Source organism: Lepus europaeus, chromosome 16 (genome assembly GCF_033115175.1).
Source record: "Lepus europaeus isolate LE1 chromosome 16, mLepTim1.pri, whole genome shotgun sequence".
NCBI lineage: Eukaryota > Metazoa > Chordata > Mammalia > Lagomorpha > Leporidae > Lepus > Lepus europaeus.
Window position 1 is genome coordinate 28,370,665 of NC_084842.1, and position 17,972 is coordinate 28,388,636.

At 39.5% G+C, this 17,972-nt stretch overlaps 1 protein-coding gene and 1 pseudogene across 4 annotated transcripts in view; both read right to left on the bottom strand.

Moving 5' to 3' along the window:
- The window catches only part of TENM3 (teneurin transmembrane protein 3), a 657,699-nt gene that overhangs the window by 215,490 nt on the left and 424,237 nt on the right, over positions 1–17,972 (bottom strand). The window lies entirely within an intron of this gene.
- Positions 15,981–16,151, bottom strand: LOC133775529 (U2 spliceosomal RNA; annotated as a pseudogene).

Sequence of the window (17,972 nt, forward strand, 5' to 3'; positions counted from 1 at the left end):
TTGGGCTGTATCTCCCCAGCTGATGTCAGATAAAGCTGACTGCATCTCTCCTGAGTTAGCAAGGCCTTTAGGGATCTCACAGACATGTGGCTTTCACCAACTAAGTGTCTATTATAAAAAAAACAATAAAAATATTAAGATCGACATCTGCATCTTACTTTGCTCTGCATATTTCATCTCATCTGGGATAAGGGCACATTTAAAATTAGTCTACTGATCTGGTCCCGGTTGTTCAGGAATCACACACAAGGAAAAGGTTCTTCCAGTTCTAACTCCTGTGGCAGATCGCAGTGAGTATCACCAGTTCTCTAAGAAGAGCTGGTCTCTCCTTCAATGTCTACTTGAATTTCTTCAGTGGAATGTGGTTCACTGAAGGAATGGCAAGAGTTCACTTCAAAAGCATTCCCTCCATTAGCTAGAATTGATTTTTTAAAGATTCCAACACAACCACATCCAGTCTATCACAATTCCTTTAACCCCTGGTACTCCAAGATAATATGTGCTTAGAAGATAATCCTATTTAAAAAAAAAAAAAACTTACATATTTTCCAGTATTTTATATTTTTTGCTGGCTATAAATAAATAAATTAGTAATTCCAAGAAAGAACTATGAAAAATAAAAAATAAAAATCAAGGCTCAATGTAACTATAAAGTAACCTTGTACAAAATGTTGGCTGGGGGGAAGGGGTGAGGAGAAAGGGGGATGGGAGGGGCAGAGGAGAGGAAGCTGGACAAAGGAGTTTACAACCATTAAAGCTTAGGAAAACATTATGGTGGTGCTCAGCATACATGGTTTTTTCTACTTTCATGGCCACCTTCGACTGTAGGTACTCATTCCTGCTTCATTAAGCGGGAGAAAAGTTCAGAGAAACCAGGAAATCTAATGATGGTCACGGACTGTGCCTCCGAAGCTTTCCGTAGTCATTGAGATGGGAGGGATTATTTTTGTTTCAGGCGTGTTGTCAAGAAGAAAGTGAAGAGGAAACGTTAGCTCTCAGACAGCGCTGGAGAAGTTCGATTTTACATGGAAGAAATGCCTGCTTTATGTTGAGTTTGAGGTCAGAGTGCTATCTAGTAAAGGCCTGTGGAGAGCCCAACACAATGTTTGTCTCTTATAGAAAACCTGCATTGCACTTTAAATAGGAGACATGGACAGAAAAATAACTTGGATGTTACTGTCCGGCTTTATAGAATAGAAAGAATGCTTTTTAGTATGTGGGCAGTGTTCTGTCTCATTCTGAAGCCACGCAAGAGACAAAAATACATTAGGCTAAAAAAATCTCTACGAGTAATGGTGACAAAAGAACAACACATTTGATGTTCCTTTTTCTCCCTTGTCTTTATAGTACAGCTTGAGTTTGGCAGGTTATTTTACAAACTTTCAGTCCTTGCTAATGTAAGCAGAAGATATTTTTCCTAACAATCTTAAGGGATTATTAGAGTTATCAAATCAAACAGTACCACGAGGCACAATCCCATAGGCTCAACTTTGAGTACCATCACGATTTATGGGCAAATATTTGAGGCAGCATTATTAAAAGTTAATGGACTTCTGGTTTACAGAAAACCATTAACTCTTTAAATTCTTACTTTGATCAAATACTACCATGTTTACACTTTTATGAGGTAATCAGAATAGAAGTAATTTTCAAATATTATGTTCAAAACAATATCTGCTTCCTTTATGATCATTTACTTGTCTGTTACATTGAAATACTAGGTAATTTAAATTTTCTAACTGAAGCATGTTAAAAGTAGAGTACCAGAAAAGATTAAAAGCACAATTTATATTAAGATGTTCAAAATCTCCTCTTTTATATCAGTGTAATTAGAAGTAGCACACCTTAACTGTATCATTTAACCTTAAAAATATTTACCTAGGTGAAAGACAAATGCAATTATTATTCAAGCAAGACAGACGTTACTCTAAAAAAAACCCGAAACATCTGTATTAATTAACTTACTCTGAATTTTGTGAAATCCACATTATACACATTAATGAGCACATAAAAATGAAAAGCGGCCTCAGAAGCAGTCTTAAATTCAAACAAGGGCCATACATAATAAGCAAGGGCAAGCACCACGTTTAGCAGTAAGTGCTCTTCCCCACCCTGAGTTGTAACAGCCAAGTCTGTCTGAGGGCTCTGCTGTCGGCCAGGCCTTCATTCATGGTTTTTGCTCAGAAAGACCAGCACATGGAAAACACTTGCTGATTTCAAGGCAAGTCAGACATATGAAGATTTATAAAAGGCATATCTAATCGAGCTGTCGAAAAGGGAAGTTACACTCACGATGAAAATTCTCACATCATGATCTAGTTTTTACCCTAATTAAAAAAAAAAAAATTTCTTTGTGAAGAACCCTGCAAATGTTGTTGGTAAAAGAGACTCACAACAAAAGGAGAGGAAGAAAAAAACTAGAACTTTGATGGGTATTTCTTCAAAGAATTACTGCTGAGGTCAGAGATAACGTAGAATGCAGTCGATTTTGTGTGGTACCTGTCTTTACGTACTTTATTTCCCCTTTCATTTAGAATACAGAAAAGAGTTAGAACGAGACAAAAGAAAGAAAAAAAAAAAAAACCCAAACTTCCAAAATAGCATTATACTACATTATTAATAGTGTCACACTAAGAGAAATGACAGCTCTCAAAAGAGTTCTTCTGGCTCCACTTACTTTAATTAAACTCCCTAGGCTATAGAGTGATTTGAACCTCTTTTTTAAAACATAAAAAAAGACTGATTGAGATTCGATTTCTGTCCTCTAATGGTCCTCCAGCACGGGCCTATCCTATTTAGCAAAGAGAAGCAGCAGCAGCAACAAAACAGCACCATGCAGTTTTCGCCAAAGAAGGCAGATTTCCTCCTCTGCCTCTTTGGCTTCTCAGAAGGAAGTGAGTTCCCAGTGTGTTCCTCCCTACAGGAGCAGGCATCCATCCATTAATCTGAAATGAGAATTGTAACAAAACCATAATAGTATGAATGTTTCAATTAACTTCCCTTTCCTCATAACAAACTAGCTTGACAACTGTGCTGTAAAATAAACTTAGGCGATTTTTAAAGTTTGGTGTAAAACATGATTCCTGAAAATTAATCTAGGTAGTACGTCCACACAGAGGGAACAAAGACAAGTTTTCCATTCTGTGAACAAAATTAAGAAAAAAAAATTCTCCTTGCAAATGTAATGTCATTTTTCTTACTCCAAAAATCTTAAAGGAAAACATATTTCTCATCTTCTTTATGTACACTGTCAATATGGGCACAACTAAATTTATCATCTTCCTTTTATGTACTCAGCCCAACCCATCTCTTCTTTCTCAACTGTATCATTTTTCACTGAAATCATCGTTTTCCACTCAAAGTCTGGTGATGGTTTTGACTCTTAGTTCCTTTGATCCTTTTTATTCATCCTTCTACAAGTTTGGTATTAGTTTACTCAAAACATCCTTCGGTTATGTTCCTTCCTCTGTATTTTCACTGCATTAGCCTACCCGGATCCACAGCAACCCTCCCTCCCTACTTCTCATGGATTAAATAAAAATCACTGTCCACTGAGTATGAACCCTGTAAAAACTATTTGCTGCCATCTCTGCCTATCAACTATCTTCACTCCTACCTGCCCTGCACTCGGGCGAAATTTCTTTTTCATGGCTTTATTCTCTTTCTCAAACCAACAATGATTCACTGCTGCCAAACCACAGTCCCGATTTCAGTCACCCAATAATGTGTAAGTACTATGGAGATACGAAGGCTGCAGGTTTATTGGCCTAAAGCAGCTTATCCCCTGGACCTGGACACACCTGTAGAAGCCACAGCCCATCGTAGGCACTCACAAAGTAACCTTCACATTCTCTCTGAGGAAGAGAAATGAGAAAACCTTTGTTCTGTGCTGGGCTTAGTTTGAGAGGCTAAAATGTAGAAAAAGTGTTCGGCTGAACTTGGAAGGGAGAAGCAGAGTAAGCAAAGTCCAAGTGGTGATCATAAAGGAGTTGGGTTGGGAGGCATCTTACAGGGAAGCCAGCAATGCCTTGTGACCTCAATCCCCAGCTGGAAGAATGTGTACTATGTGGGTGGGCCACTTAGAGGTTCCTTGGAAGGGATGTATTCTGAGCAAAGAAGTCAGAGGAAGATAAACCAGGGTGCTCTTCCAGGACTAGGTGGCAGCAATCTGGCAACTCTGTTTCTAAGTAGACTCATTTGTTAAGGGTTCATTTTCTCCCTCCACAAATACTGAGCACCTACCACAGCATGAGGGCTGCATTAGTTAAAAACAAACACAGACACATTAAAAATCTGTAGTGCCTACACTGTAGCGTGGAGGAGGCGTTGGCATTACACAGTAAACAGAACAAAGAAGCAAATGGCACAGAAGGTGATACACTACACAAGGCAAAACAAGCCAGGGTGATTAGAACTGTTCAGGAAGGGCTGCAAAGGTTAAGTTGGGTCATTAGAACAGGCATTTCTGGGAAGATGACATTCAAGCCTTTAAAGATATGAAAACAGAAATCAGCACTTTAGAAAAAGATTTATTTACTCATTTGAAAGAGTTACAAAGGAGGGAGAGATACACAGAGGAAGAGAGGGGGGAGAGAGAGCTTGCAACAGCCAGGGTTGGCCAGTCTGAAGCAAGGAGTTTCATCCAGGTCTCTCATGGGGGAGGGCCCCAAACACTTGGGCCATCTTCCACTGCTTTTCCCAGGTCATGAACAGGGAGCTGGATCGGAAGTGGAGCAGCCAGGACCTGAACTGGAGCCCATTTGGGACACTAGCATTGCAGGTAGTGGCTTTAACCGTTGTGCTACAATGTTGGCCCCAAGAGTGGGTACCTTTTTAAGAAGAAAAGATAATAAACTAGGTTTTAGATGCGTTGGTAATGGCTTAGAAATATTTTCATGTTAGGATATTTATGTTAGTTTTCTCATTGGTTTCTGAGTATTTGAGGAATTGAAAAGGCGGATGAAATTGGATAATAGAAACATTATTATTTATATGCATGAGAACATATATTAATGTTAATAAAATATATTCCAATTTTGGGGTTTTCTTCCAGATTCACTGAATTTTCTACAGTAACACTGTGGATCCACTTGATTTGTCAATGATTCCATTACTATTTCTGAAATCATCATTATAACTTTCTATTTAACCACTGGATGGTTAGAAATTCCTTTTAGGGACTGGCACTGTGGCATAGTTGTTTAAGCTGGCACCTGCAAAGTCAGCATCCCATATGAGAGTGGGTTCAGGTCCCAACCTCTCCACTTCCAATCCAGCTCCATGCTAATGTGCCTGGCAAAGCAGCAGAAGATGGCCTGAGTGGATGGCCCCTGCCACCCATGTGGGAGCCTGGATGGAATTCCTAGATCCTGGTTTTGGTTCCGGCTCAGTTGCTGTGTCCATCTGGGGAGTGGACCAGCAAATAGAAGATCTCTCTTTCTCCCCTTTGCTCTCTCTCTGTAACTTTGTCTTTCAAATAAATAAATCTTTTTTTAAAAGTTTTTTACAAAAGAAATTCCCTTTAGATATTCATCCCTTCCATACTGCATAAGGGGAGTCATAAGTTAAGTCCTTAATATGGTTTGAAATACATCCTGGACTGGTAAATCAATCCAATTCCAAGGACTGACATAAACTTATCTTCTTCAGTTACTCAGTATTAATGCACTCATTAACTTACACAACACATATACACTGGATACCTACGGCTGTTTCAGGTACTTTGCAGGGAACACTGATTCAAACATGAGTGTAACGGATACGTTCCTTTCCTGTAGAGCTTTCACTGTGTCTGATTTGAAGGCTTTTCCCCACTTTACTGTCTTCCCATGTTTGAGCATACGAACATACGAAGATATAAAGTACTATCTGGCAAATAATCTAAGAGGTGAAATACACTGAGTTCTCAGAGGTTCTCAGAAGACATTTCCAAAAAGATAATGAAGCCTACCACAGGCAGAGAAGCCTTTGGGACAAGTAGGAAAGAGGTAACAGCATGACTGAAAAAGTAATCACAAGGAAGCAATTTCTGGGACTGACCGGCGCATAAAAGGTGTGAGAAGGTGTCAGGACAGGGTGGGAGAAAGGCAGATGAAGCAGGAGAGAAGGTGGAAAGATCCGCAGAGTGGAGACTTGGCTGCATCTTGCCTTGTTCTGCTACTGCATTCATGGACTATCCTGTGAGCAACATCAGCTGCTGAATGGTCCACAGGAAACGAACAAGGTCGGAGACTGGCTTTAGGAAGATTATCCTGGCCGCAGTTTGGAGGACGGACCGGGCGTGTGCGCATGGCTGTGCTGAGTGTCGGTGGATGGCAGGTGATGTTGGGAGATATTTATGGTATTGTAAAGAATATATAAACAAAAGCCCTGGAAATGGGGATGAAGATGTAGGGTCAGATTCAAGAGAGAATTAAGACACTGAAAAAGTGAACTAGTTTTAGTGACAAATTAAATGACAGGCAGGAAGGGGGAAAAAAAAGAGGACCAAAAATAAAAGTATAAAATTTTCAAAAAATGTTTCTTCTTTTAAAAACTGCTTAAAGTCACAAGACCTCATCATATTAACACTGCTTAGCTCTATCCACTCCAATCATTCTGGAAATCCACACAAGATTGGTTTATATTTTTGCTACACTGTAGTTACTGGAAATTCTTCTTTTCTCACCAGCGTATTCTGGTGTTTGCACTGTCTCCTCTTTTAAATAACAGAGTCCATTTTTGCCTGTAACACTCCACAACACTCAGTGAAGACTTAACACATGTGTCTCTCCAAGGCAAATTCTTTTCTTTCTCAGCCCACATTCAAGATGTTTTTCCACATAAGCCACTCACATTAAAAACAGATGAAGCAGCAGAAGGAAAAGGAAGCATTCTTAGGGAAAAAAATTTGTTATTCATTGGGAACTGAACCTGATTTCCAAAAATTATGCTCATGATGTGGCAGAATAAAGAGAAAACAAAAATTAACAAGAAAAATCTATTGAATAAATATGAAAATATTGTGGGGTGGATTTTCTTAACATTGTCTAAACATAAGCCAGAGCAAGCACTCGTATTTAAAGTTGAATTCTGCCTTAGGTAGTGCTTTATTACACTCTGAAAATGAGAGTAATTGAACACAGCCTAAACTGCTTCATAGTATGTTCAACTCTGGGACAGAATGAAAAAACAAAATAAGAGGAAAGGCACAGAAAACAGCTATTTCAATTTAGAACCTTACTCTTTAAGTGATTACTATTTGTGTTTAAGGATGAGAATCTTAGGGACAGAAATTCCACATTGTTTCTTCATTTAATATAGGACTCCTTCTCAAAAGAATTTCTTTTCAAAAGCAAGGAAACTTTAATATATTTTGATTTGACAAAACAGAGAAGCATGATACCAAAGCAGTGCTTTCTGGAATATTTAAAATAAGCAAAAGTGTTATTATTTATGTACAAAAACTCATGCAAGTTAAGAAAATCAACAGCATAGAAGATATGCTGTTAATCACACCATTATTAATAGAAAATCAGCTTTTGCTAACACTTTTTTCCATGAAGAGTAGCAGATAGAATATTAAAAGTCTGGCTTTCCTTTTAAACAAGAGATACACAAACTACAGTCTATCGCAGTTTGTTTTTTTGTTTTTTGGCAGACAGAGTTAGTGAGAGAGAGAGAGAGAGAGAGAGAGAGAGAGAGAGAGAGAAAGGTCTTCCTTTCCATTGGTTCACCCCCCTAAATGGCGGCTACGGACAGCGCTGGGCCAATCTGAAGCCAGGAGCCAGGTGCTTCCTCCTGGTCTCCCATGCGGGTGCAGGGCCCAAGCACCTGGGCCATCCTCCACTGCCTTCCTGGGCCACAGCAGAGAGCTGGACTGGAAGAGGAGCAACCAGGACAGAACTAGCACCCCAACCAGGACTAGAACCCGGAGCACCGGCGCCGCAGGTGGAGGATTAGCCAAGTGACCCGTGGTGCTGGGCCGCTGTTTGTTTTTATAAATTGTTTCATGGAAACACAGACTTGTCCATTCATTTATATTCACTGCTTTGGTGCTACAACAAATGAATGGAGTACTCCTCATCTCATGACCTCTGAAAAGCCTAAAATATTTACTATCTGGCCCTTCAGAGAAAAGTTTCCCAACTACAATTTTCTTCCAATACAAATTTCACTGCAACATTTGTAGACTCACATGCACTTTGAATAAATAAATACAGAGATCTGTGTACCTTTTACCTGATTTTCCCCTATGGTAATATATTACAAAATACCAGGAAAATGCACTTAATCCAATCCACAGATCTTATTCAGATTTGCCCACTTTTACTTGTATTCCTGAGAATGTGTGTCCATCTGTTCTATACAATTTAATCCACATCTTTGATGACTAGTTTAAAAAAAAAAAACTTGTTAATTATTTCTTTCATAATAAGGGCTTTTTTGATCTTTTGTTTAGAAGGCTAAACAAAAGCAAAGATATGGAGCACAACTGGTTATAGAACTAAAAATTACAAATTTCATATTAGCTTCAAGTTTAAGAAAAGTTAAGAGAAAACTTGGGTAGAGATAGCCAGATTTAAAGCTTATCTCTAAAAGTCATTTATATAAAAGGAAACACATGGTTCTGTGTCTGTCAGAAGAATAAAATGTAGTTTTTTGAGAAGAATAAACCATCTGTAATTACATTGTAAAGATTTTTCTTTTTCAAACAAATTTTGAGAAAACCACCATCTTACTCCCAAATTTTGTGGGGTAGAAGGGTTGCAAGGAAGTGGCATGACAGGAAGAGAAAAAAGAATGAAAATGTAATCAATTTTAGGTATATTAAAAGGTGATATGTCATTTAAAATTAAAGCCTTATCTATATATAACCGGTTGAAATTACTATCAGGCAAAAATAATATATTTAAAACTGAATTAAAATACACAGTAGCTAGCATCTACAAATGGCTCAATGAAATGCTTTTGCATTTTACATAATTCTTTAAATAGTGGCTCAGGAGAATTCATTTGCTTAAAAGATGCTTCCTTCATTTCCAAAGCAAGGAACTAATAAAGTTTCATAAATACGATTTGGTAGAGATGGATAAATAAATGCATGAAGTAATGCATACCAAATGACAACAATCCATAAGTAAACCCTTCTTAGGAGTATCCATTCTGGAATAGAGAATAAATTAATGAATAAATAAATAATAAATAATAAAGCCATGGTAAATTGTAATTCTGATAAAAGTAGAAATCCATGCGTTGGGAGAATCAATTTGACATGACTAGTCATTTTAAAGGACCAAAAAAAGACATATGAAAGCCTATAAATTAATAGCTTCAACCAAACTAAATTGCCAAGTCTATTATGATAAAAAATTATGGCATTTCAGATAAATTATGAGAAAACATTTTGAGCCATGAATGGAGATGAAAGAAATGTTCAAGAACTAAGTCTCTTTAGAATTAAAACACTTCTCAGTGTTTGAAATGAAATGGAAAACACGTGGAGCTGAATGCCTGAAAGAATTCATTGTAATTTTCACATTTTACTATAATCTATTTTTATTCCTGAAAGATAGATTGTTTTCTGCTCTAAAAAATAACTAGTAATAAATAATTACAAATGTGAAAAGAATTTCTGCTTAACTACAAATAATTTCAATGAGGTATGAAATCTCAATATTTTCCTGACTAATAAATAAAACATAACATTTGGGAATAACTGGAAACAAGATATAAATAAACTCTCTTTTAAATACTAAATCACACAAAAATCTAATTCTGATATAAAGCTTCAGTACTCTCTTTCCTAAATCTGTTTCCTTGAAATCCATCTTCAAGTCCTTGAGAAAATGTTCAGAAGTGCTCTGAAGTCTTAACTCTTTGGGGCATTCATTCAATACTAAAACTAAGTAAAAACCAAGTACACTTGACTGTGAACATGTCTCTTTTATTATATTCATTCTTCTTTTTATAAACAGTTGTTTCTGATGGAATCACTTACACAGAATTTCACCACTCTAATAAAGGGAGATGCTCTCCTAAAAATATGACTGAGATCTGATTCTTATGTCAAAAGCTCCCTTTAATGTTTATTCAAAGGCATATACTTGAAAACTTGTCAAAACACTTTTCACAGAATTAATATTTTAAATTCGTTTGATACTCTATTCCAAAAAGTATCATTATTCAGATGAATCATACCTAAATCCCGATAATACTGAGACACAAAAACTAAGCAGTGTTTGGAGTCTGGCAGACTTGGTTTTGAATCTCTGAGTTTTATTTTCTAATAAAGAAAATGCTACCCCTAGAGGTTTAAGGAGAATGAAATTCATTGAAATAAATCTTGCACAATTTGTAACAGATAGAAAACTCTCGTTTATTAATCATCTCCTAAAAAGCTGGTTTGACCTCTGCAGAATCAGCAGTCATGCCCTAGAACAGGGATGGAGGACCTAAAACTCTTATTACTTCTCTGCCCACAGCACTGGTCTGTGACCTTAACACGTACCAGTAATCTTTATCGTACTCTTGGCCCCCAACAAGATGCTCACAAGTACTGAGTTAGACAGTGAACAACAGCGATTGAGTTGGTATGTGAATTCAAATCACGTTATCAAATCCAGGGGCATTTACTTCTATTAGCTGGTAAAGCCAATAAAAAACAGTTTGTTGGGACCAGTGTTGAGGCATAGCTCGTTCAACTGCCATCTGCAGTGCCAGCATCCCATATGGGCGCTGGTTCAAGTCCTGGCTGCTCCACTTGGGAGAACTGAATCAAGTTCCTGGCTCCGGCCTGGCCAAGCATTAGGAGTTGCAGCCATCAGGGGTGTGAACCAGTGGATACAGATTTTCTCTCTCTTCTCTCTGTCTCCCTATTGCTCCCTCTGTAACTCTCTCAAAATAAATAAGTCTTTTAAAAAAAAAAGTAACTCAAATGCCTGTTTTTCTTATGCTTCACTCTAAAAGTGATTGATGATATGTATTTGACATCATTTAGGAAGAGCAACAGGTCCCTGAAAATAAGTAAAGCCATGCAAATGAGCAGGTTTCTCAATGCTCATTCTTGTCATTAAGGTCAGCTCTTTTGCCAAATTTATTCAAAGGGCATTTAATTTTTAAAATTTTTTTAATTTAAAAGGCAGAATTTTGAGCTGGGGAAGAGAGAGAGACAAAGATCTTCTGTCCGCTGGTTCACTCTCCAGAAGGCTGCACGAGCTGGGCTGGGTGGGCCAGCAGATTCTTCTAGGTCTCCCATCTGGGTAGCAGGGGCCCACGCACTTGGTCCATCTGTTGCTGCTTTACCCAGGCCATTAGCAGGAAGTTGGATCAGAAATGGAGCAGCTGGGACTCAAAACTGCACCAGAGGCATTTATTTCATTTCTAAAGGTACTACTAATTAAATGCCAGAGATAACCATGATGGTACTCTAACAAGTGACTCAGTACATTGAAGTATTAACCTGCTATTTGTTTTTATTATTTGACAGGTAGAATTACAAACAGGAGAGAGAGAGAGAGAGAGAGAGAGAGAGAGAGAAAGAAAGAAAGGTCTTCCTTTGGTTGGTTCACTCCCCAAATGGCCACTACGGACAGTGCTGCGCCGATCCGAAGCCAGGAGCCAGGTGCTTCTTCCTAGCCTCCCATGCGGGTGCAGGGCCCAAGCACCTGGGCCATCCTCCACTGCCCTCCCAGGCCACAGCAGAGAGCTGGACTGGAAGAGGAGCAACCGGGATTAGAACCCGGCACCCATATGGGAAGCCAGTTCTGCAGGTGGAGGATTAACCAAGTGAGCCACGGCGTCAGCCCCTAAACTGCTATCTTTAACATTTAACTATTTTCCTCTAGATCCATAGCTACTTAGGTGTGGCTGGAAAGACCAATATGTAGGCAAGTGACTTTACCACAGTCTGTACAACAATGTTCTCATTTTAAGACCAATCTTTGGTTTGTGGTTGTTTATAAAATATGCTGTTGTGTGCAACTCTTCCACTCATTCCACAGTTAGTCAAAGTCTGTTTTAAAAAGGGTCATATCGCCAGCACCGTGGCTCAACAGGCTAATCCTCCGCCTAGCGGCGCCGGCACACCAGGTTCTAGTCCCGGTTGGGGCGCCGGATTCTGTCTCGGTTGCCCCTCTTCCAGGCCAGCTCTCTGCTGTGGCCAGGGAGTGCAGTGGAGGATGGCCCAAGTGCTTGGGCCCTGCACCCCATGGGAGACCAGGAGAAGCACCTGGCTCCTGGCTTCAGATCAGTGCGGTGCGCCGGCCGCAGTGCGCAGGCCGCGGCGGCCATTGCAGGGTGAACCAATGGCAAAAGGAAGACCTTTCTCTTGGTCTCTCTCTCACTGTCCACTCTGCCTGTCAAAGAAAAAAAAAAAAAAAAAGGTCATATCATTCGTAATTGCCATGTGCCAAAGTGGTCTTTGTTCCATAGCAGTTTATAATTATGTCACTTGTTTGAAATTTTGCAATGTGTGTCTTAAATATATGTACTTTTCCTCACACATTGGAGAAAAACACACATTCTTTAAAAGCTCCTGCTGGGGCTGGCATTGTGGTATTGCAGGTTAAGCTGCCACTTGCGGTGCCAGCACTCGTTTTGGGCACCAGTTGGTGTCATGGCTGCTCAACTTTAGATTCAGTTCCCTGCTAATGTGCCTTGGAAAGCAGTGGAAGATGGTCCAGATACTGGGGCTTTTACCCCAACATTAGAGACGTGGATGGAATTCGAGGCTCCTGGCTTTGGCCTCAGTCTCAACAGCTGTGGCCATTTGGGGAGTAAATCAGTGGATGGAAGGGCTCTTTTTTCTCTCAATCTCTCTCTCTTTCTTGCTCTTTCTCTCTCGCTCTTACTGTCACTGTCCTTCAAATAAATAACACTAATTTTTTTCATTAAAAAGGCCATGCCAATTGTTTCTTACAGAATTACGTTTCAGTGGAAATTTATAGTGTTTTAAGTACAGACCTTAGTATTCAAATGAATTACCAGGAAGATCTAACTCAATTAACTAGAATTCTCAGTTGACTACCATTTTCCTATTGTAAAGTACAAAGAAAACAAACTACAGTCTACAAGAATTCTTCTTAAACACTAACAGGGCCTCTCCTTGTGATAACAGATTTAAAAACAGACAAGGACCACGCAGCAACTGTTATTTGTTGAGTATTGTCTCTAGGCTCTGACCTCTACTTATATTTGTTGGGAACTGTTTTCATAGCACTCTTCTATTAAGAACCATCCTTCTCTCCTCTCCCCACAAAAGAATCCTGCCACTTCGGATCGTTGTACATCAGCCTAAACTGGCCTCTTTATTTTTTTTTGCACCATAAACTGTCTTTATGGCACATTGCATTCTTAGAATATAATTCAGGATAAGCACACTCATTACCAACCACAGAACCCTAAATACCACTTGCTTGTCTGCCCTCTTCTTAGACACAGCTAAATATCCTATGTCTTCATTTCTTAAATGTTTGCAGAAATGAAACTGAATTAATATGTGACAAGTGCCTAGGAGTCATTCATGGCATTATTCCTCCTTCTTCCTATATCCTTTGCAAATATGCTTCTTTTCCTGTGTTTTCTCTAATGTGCTATACATCATCCTCTCTTAATCAAATTATCCAAATTAGAAAACTTAGAGTAATCTTTGATTTGTCCTGATCTACTTTAACTCTTGCCCCGCTAAATAAAATCACTAACTCAGATCATTCAATTCTTTTTTTTAAAAAAAGATTTATTTATATGTTTGAAAGGCAGAGTTGCAGAGAGGCAGAGAGAGAGAGAGAGGTCTTCTATCTGCTGGTTTACTCCCCAAATAGTTGCAATGGCTGGAGCTGGGCCAATGGGAAGCCAGGAGCCAGGAGCTTCTTCCTGGTCTCCCACATGGGTGCAGGGACCAAAGGACTTGGGCCATCTTTACTGCTTTCCCAGGCCATAGCACAGAGCTGGATCATAAGTGGAGCAGCCAGGACTCTAACAGGCACACACATGGGATGCCCACACCACAGGCGGTGGCTTTACCTGCTACACCACAATGTTGACTCCAAAGATAATTCAATTCTATCCTAAAAGTATCTCTTGGATTTTACTTTCCTTTTTTAAAAAAAAATGTTTATTTTCATTTACTTGAAAGGTAGAGACAGAGAGAGAGCTTCTATTGGCTGGTTCATTCCTCAAACGGACCAACACCTAAGTCTAAGGCAAAGTTAAGAGTCAGGAACTCCATCCTGGTCTCCTGCATAGATGGTAGGGGCTCAAATATTCGACCATCATCCACTGCCTTCCCAAGCACATTAGCATGGAGAACGATGAGAAACATAACAGCTAGGGCCTGAAATCAGCGCTCCAAGATGGGAGGCTGGCATCACAAGAAGCAATTCAAGCAGCTGCAGCCCCACCCTGGGCCTGGCTACTAGGCTTATGATCCAGTTTTCTGCTCATGCATGCCCTGTGAGGCAGCAGATGGCTCCAGTACTTGGGAACCTGAGTCCCTGTCACCAACTTGGGACGTCCGGATTAAGTTCTGGGTTCCAGACATCAGCCTGGTCCAGCTCTGGCTATTCCTCAGTGGCTCAGTCACACTCTGCTGGATCCTAGTTTCTGCTAATTAATATTTGAGTTTTCTCGTATTTTTTTTTCCTTTTCTTTTTTTAACTTTTTTGTTTATTTAGTAAATATAAATTTCCAAAGTACAGTTTATGGATTACAATGGCCCCCCCCCCATAATTTCCCTCCCACTCGCACCCCCCATCTCCCACTCCCTCTCCCATTCCATTCACATTAAGATTCATTTTCAATTATTTTTATATACAGAAGATCAATTTAGTATATATTATGTAAAGATTTCATCAGTTTGCACTCACAGAAACACAAAGTGTAAAATACTGTTTCAGTACTAGTTATAGCATTACTTCACATTGGACAACACATTAAGGACAGAGATCCCACATAAGGAGTAAGTACACAGTGACTCCTGTTGTTAACAATTTGACACTCTTGTTTATGGTGTCAGTAATCTCCCTAGGCTCTAGTCATGAGTTGCCAAGGCTATGGAAGCCTTTTGAGTTCGCCGACTTCGATCTTATTTAGACAGGGTCATAGTCAAAGTGCAAGTTCTCTCTTCCCTTCAGAGAAAGGTACCTCCTTCTTTGATGGCCCCATTCTTTCCACTGGGATCTCACTCACAGAGATCTTTCACTTAGGTCTTTTTTTTTTTCCCAGAGTGTCTTGGCTTTCCATGCCTAAAATACTTTCATGGGCTCTTCAGCCATATCTGAATGCCTTAAGGGCTGATTCTGAGGCCAGAGTGCTATTTAGGACATCTGCCATTCTATGAGTATGCTGTATATCCCGCTTCCCATGATGGATCATCGTGTTGACTTCTCGTCACAGTCCTTAAAGTAGCTGCTCTCTGCATTGTCTAATCTTCCAATCTATTCACTCATGTATCAAGCTCAGGAAATGATTTCAGTATTTCAGCATCCTACTTATCTAAGAGGATTTGACCCACTGCATTTGAGTCACAGTTTTCATTCTGTTTATCTTAAAATTTCACAATATACGTTCACAGATTTTCATAACATTTGCTTTTATTAAATTATAATTAACTTACAGTACTGTTTAGACTGTTACTGTTGAGTTGGGCAGTCTGATAATTGCATACATCTATCTAACTACCATCCAAAGCAAGACATAAAACATCTCCTCCATCCAGATAGCTCCCTGTGCCCATTTCCTCCCCACCTCCTGCTCCAGGAAACTACTCTCTGACACCTTTTACCATATACACACATACATATAGACAGGCATACAGACATATAGACACAGATGATTTTTGTGTGGTCTTAGGTTTTATATATTCATGTAGTTGGAATCACACAGTATGCAATCTTTTGTGCCTGGCTTCTTTTGCTTCACACAATGTCTATGAGATACATTCACACATTGTTGTGTGTATCACTGCTTTGTTCTTTTTTATTGCTTAATCATATTCTTTCATGTGACTATACCACAATCTAGTCTTTTGTTGATGGACTAATTGCAGTTGTATCCAGTTTTAAGTGATTATGAGTAACAATTCCACACAGTTTTTTGCATGTGTTTGAGATCTTCTTGGTAAAAATCTAAGGGTGACACTACACTTGATCTTAGCCAAAAGGCCGAGAAGGGATTCTAAGGGTGACAATTACTGGCTCATAGGGTAAATGTTTAATTGTATACACAACTATCAAAGAGGTCTCCAACATGTTCCCATCATAGTGAATCCTCATCAGCAGTGTGTGAAAGCCCTAGTGCCTTGCCTCCTCCCTGGTCTTTGGAATTGTATATCTGTAATTTCAGTCAGTGTGATGGGAAGAGAATGATTCACACCTCCTTGATTATCTTAAGCTACTTCCCAGGCAACTCCAAAGTACAGGCAGCTTTGCTCTTTCTCACTGTACATTTTATTCATGCTCTGGGTTTCCCAAACCTCCTTTCAGATCCCTTCTCAATAATTAATGCTTCTCTCCTGCTGCTCTTGGATCCTTGCCTTCCAGCTCACAGGGTGACAGCAGAATCAAGATGACTAGTTACGGCATGCCACATCATCCAGGTAAGACAGAGCGGTGGTTTGTGTGAGACACAGTGGCAGAAGTGGCGAGAAGCAGTGAACTGTGAACACCGTTTTCAGTTAAAGGTGGTAGCATTTGCTGATGCACGGGAGGCACAGAACTCCTATCACAGCATCTATAGTCCTACTGTTCAATGCCCTACTGCCTACTCCTAATTAACACAGTAACACTGAATTTCTATCTTCCCTGAAAACCAAATCTCCAGCTTTGCCAGCCATTTCGAGTCCATTCATTCTCTCAAGGAGCATATCGGAACACCCACTAGGTATGTGGCAGGCACTGGTCGAGGCCTCTGGGTTACCTCTATGAGCCAAACACAGTATTGTCTGTTTCTTCTGAGGACTACTTTACATTCTTTTGAACACAGAGAGCAAACAGTAAATATAGCTGCAAAGTAGTAGGGAAAAAGAGTAGGAAGTCTCTTGAGGATTTTGAGTGTGGAGTGGGAGCATGAGTTGCAATTTTAAACTGGGACCTCAAAGTAACACTTTTTGAGCAAAGACTGAACGAAGGAGAAAAGAAATACTCAAGAAGTCTGGCTGAAAAGTATTCCAGGTAAGGTGCCAAACGGTACAAAGGTCTGGGGCAGACTTGTCTGGCATACGCCAAGATGAGGAAGTGGAAGGAAAGAGAGGCTGTTGGGAGATAACAGCAGTCAGAACACAAGGAACTGGAAAGGCCATTATTCAGATTTTCCCTTTTACTCTGAGTGAGACCGGGGAACTAGTGGAGAATTCTGGGGAGGTAAGATAACAGATTGTAGAGGACTTGCTCTGCCACTGTACTGAGAACAGATACGGTGGCGACCAAGGGTGAAAGCAGAAAGGAGAGCCAGTGAAGGCTAAGGCTGCCAGGTGAGCGCTGGCCCCACTGCACGGGGTCGGCTTCTGGACCTACTCTTAACACCGCCAGACTGTACTCAAAATCTTACATGTGGTGTTCCAGCACAGAAAAGAAAACAAGTTTTCAAAAGCACCTCAGTGTTGAGCTCCACTACTTAAATTCATATTTCCGCGGCACAAAATAGATTGTATTTCATCCCTTTATATAAAAATGAATCCCTTTTTTTTTTTTTTGGCTTATCTTTCCACATCCCCTTTGTGGTACAGAATATCAAAGGCTTTATTTCTTTAATATCTCCTTAGGGCAAAAAAATCTTCCTCATAATAAAAAAGAATTTGGCTTTCTTTAAATGACAATACATATATATGTATATGCATATACATGTTTATATATATATACATATATATATCACTGTTTTACAAATAACTTTAAAAGTATTGAAATACTACAAAACCCCCAAACACAGTGTCCAGGTACATAGTGTATTCTGCATGAGCTATGAAGAGATTTTAAAGAAATTCTGACAGCCACTATTTG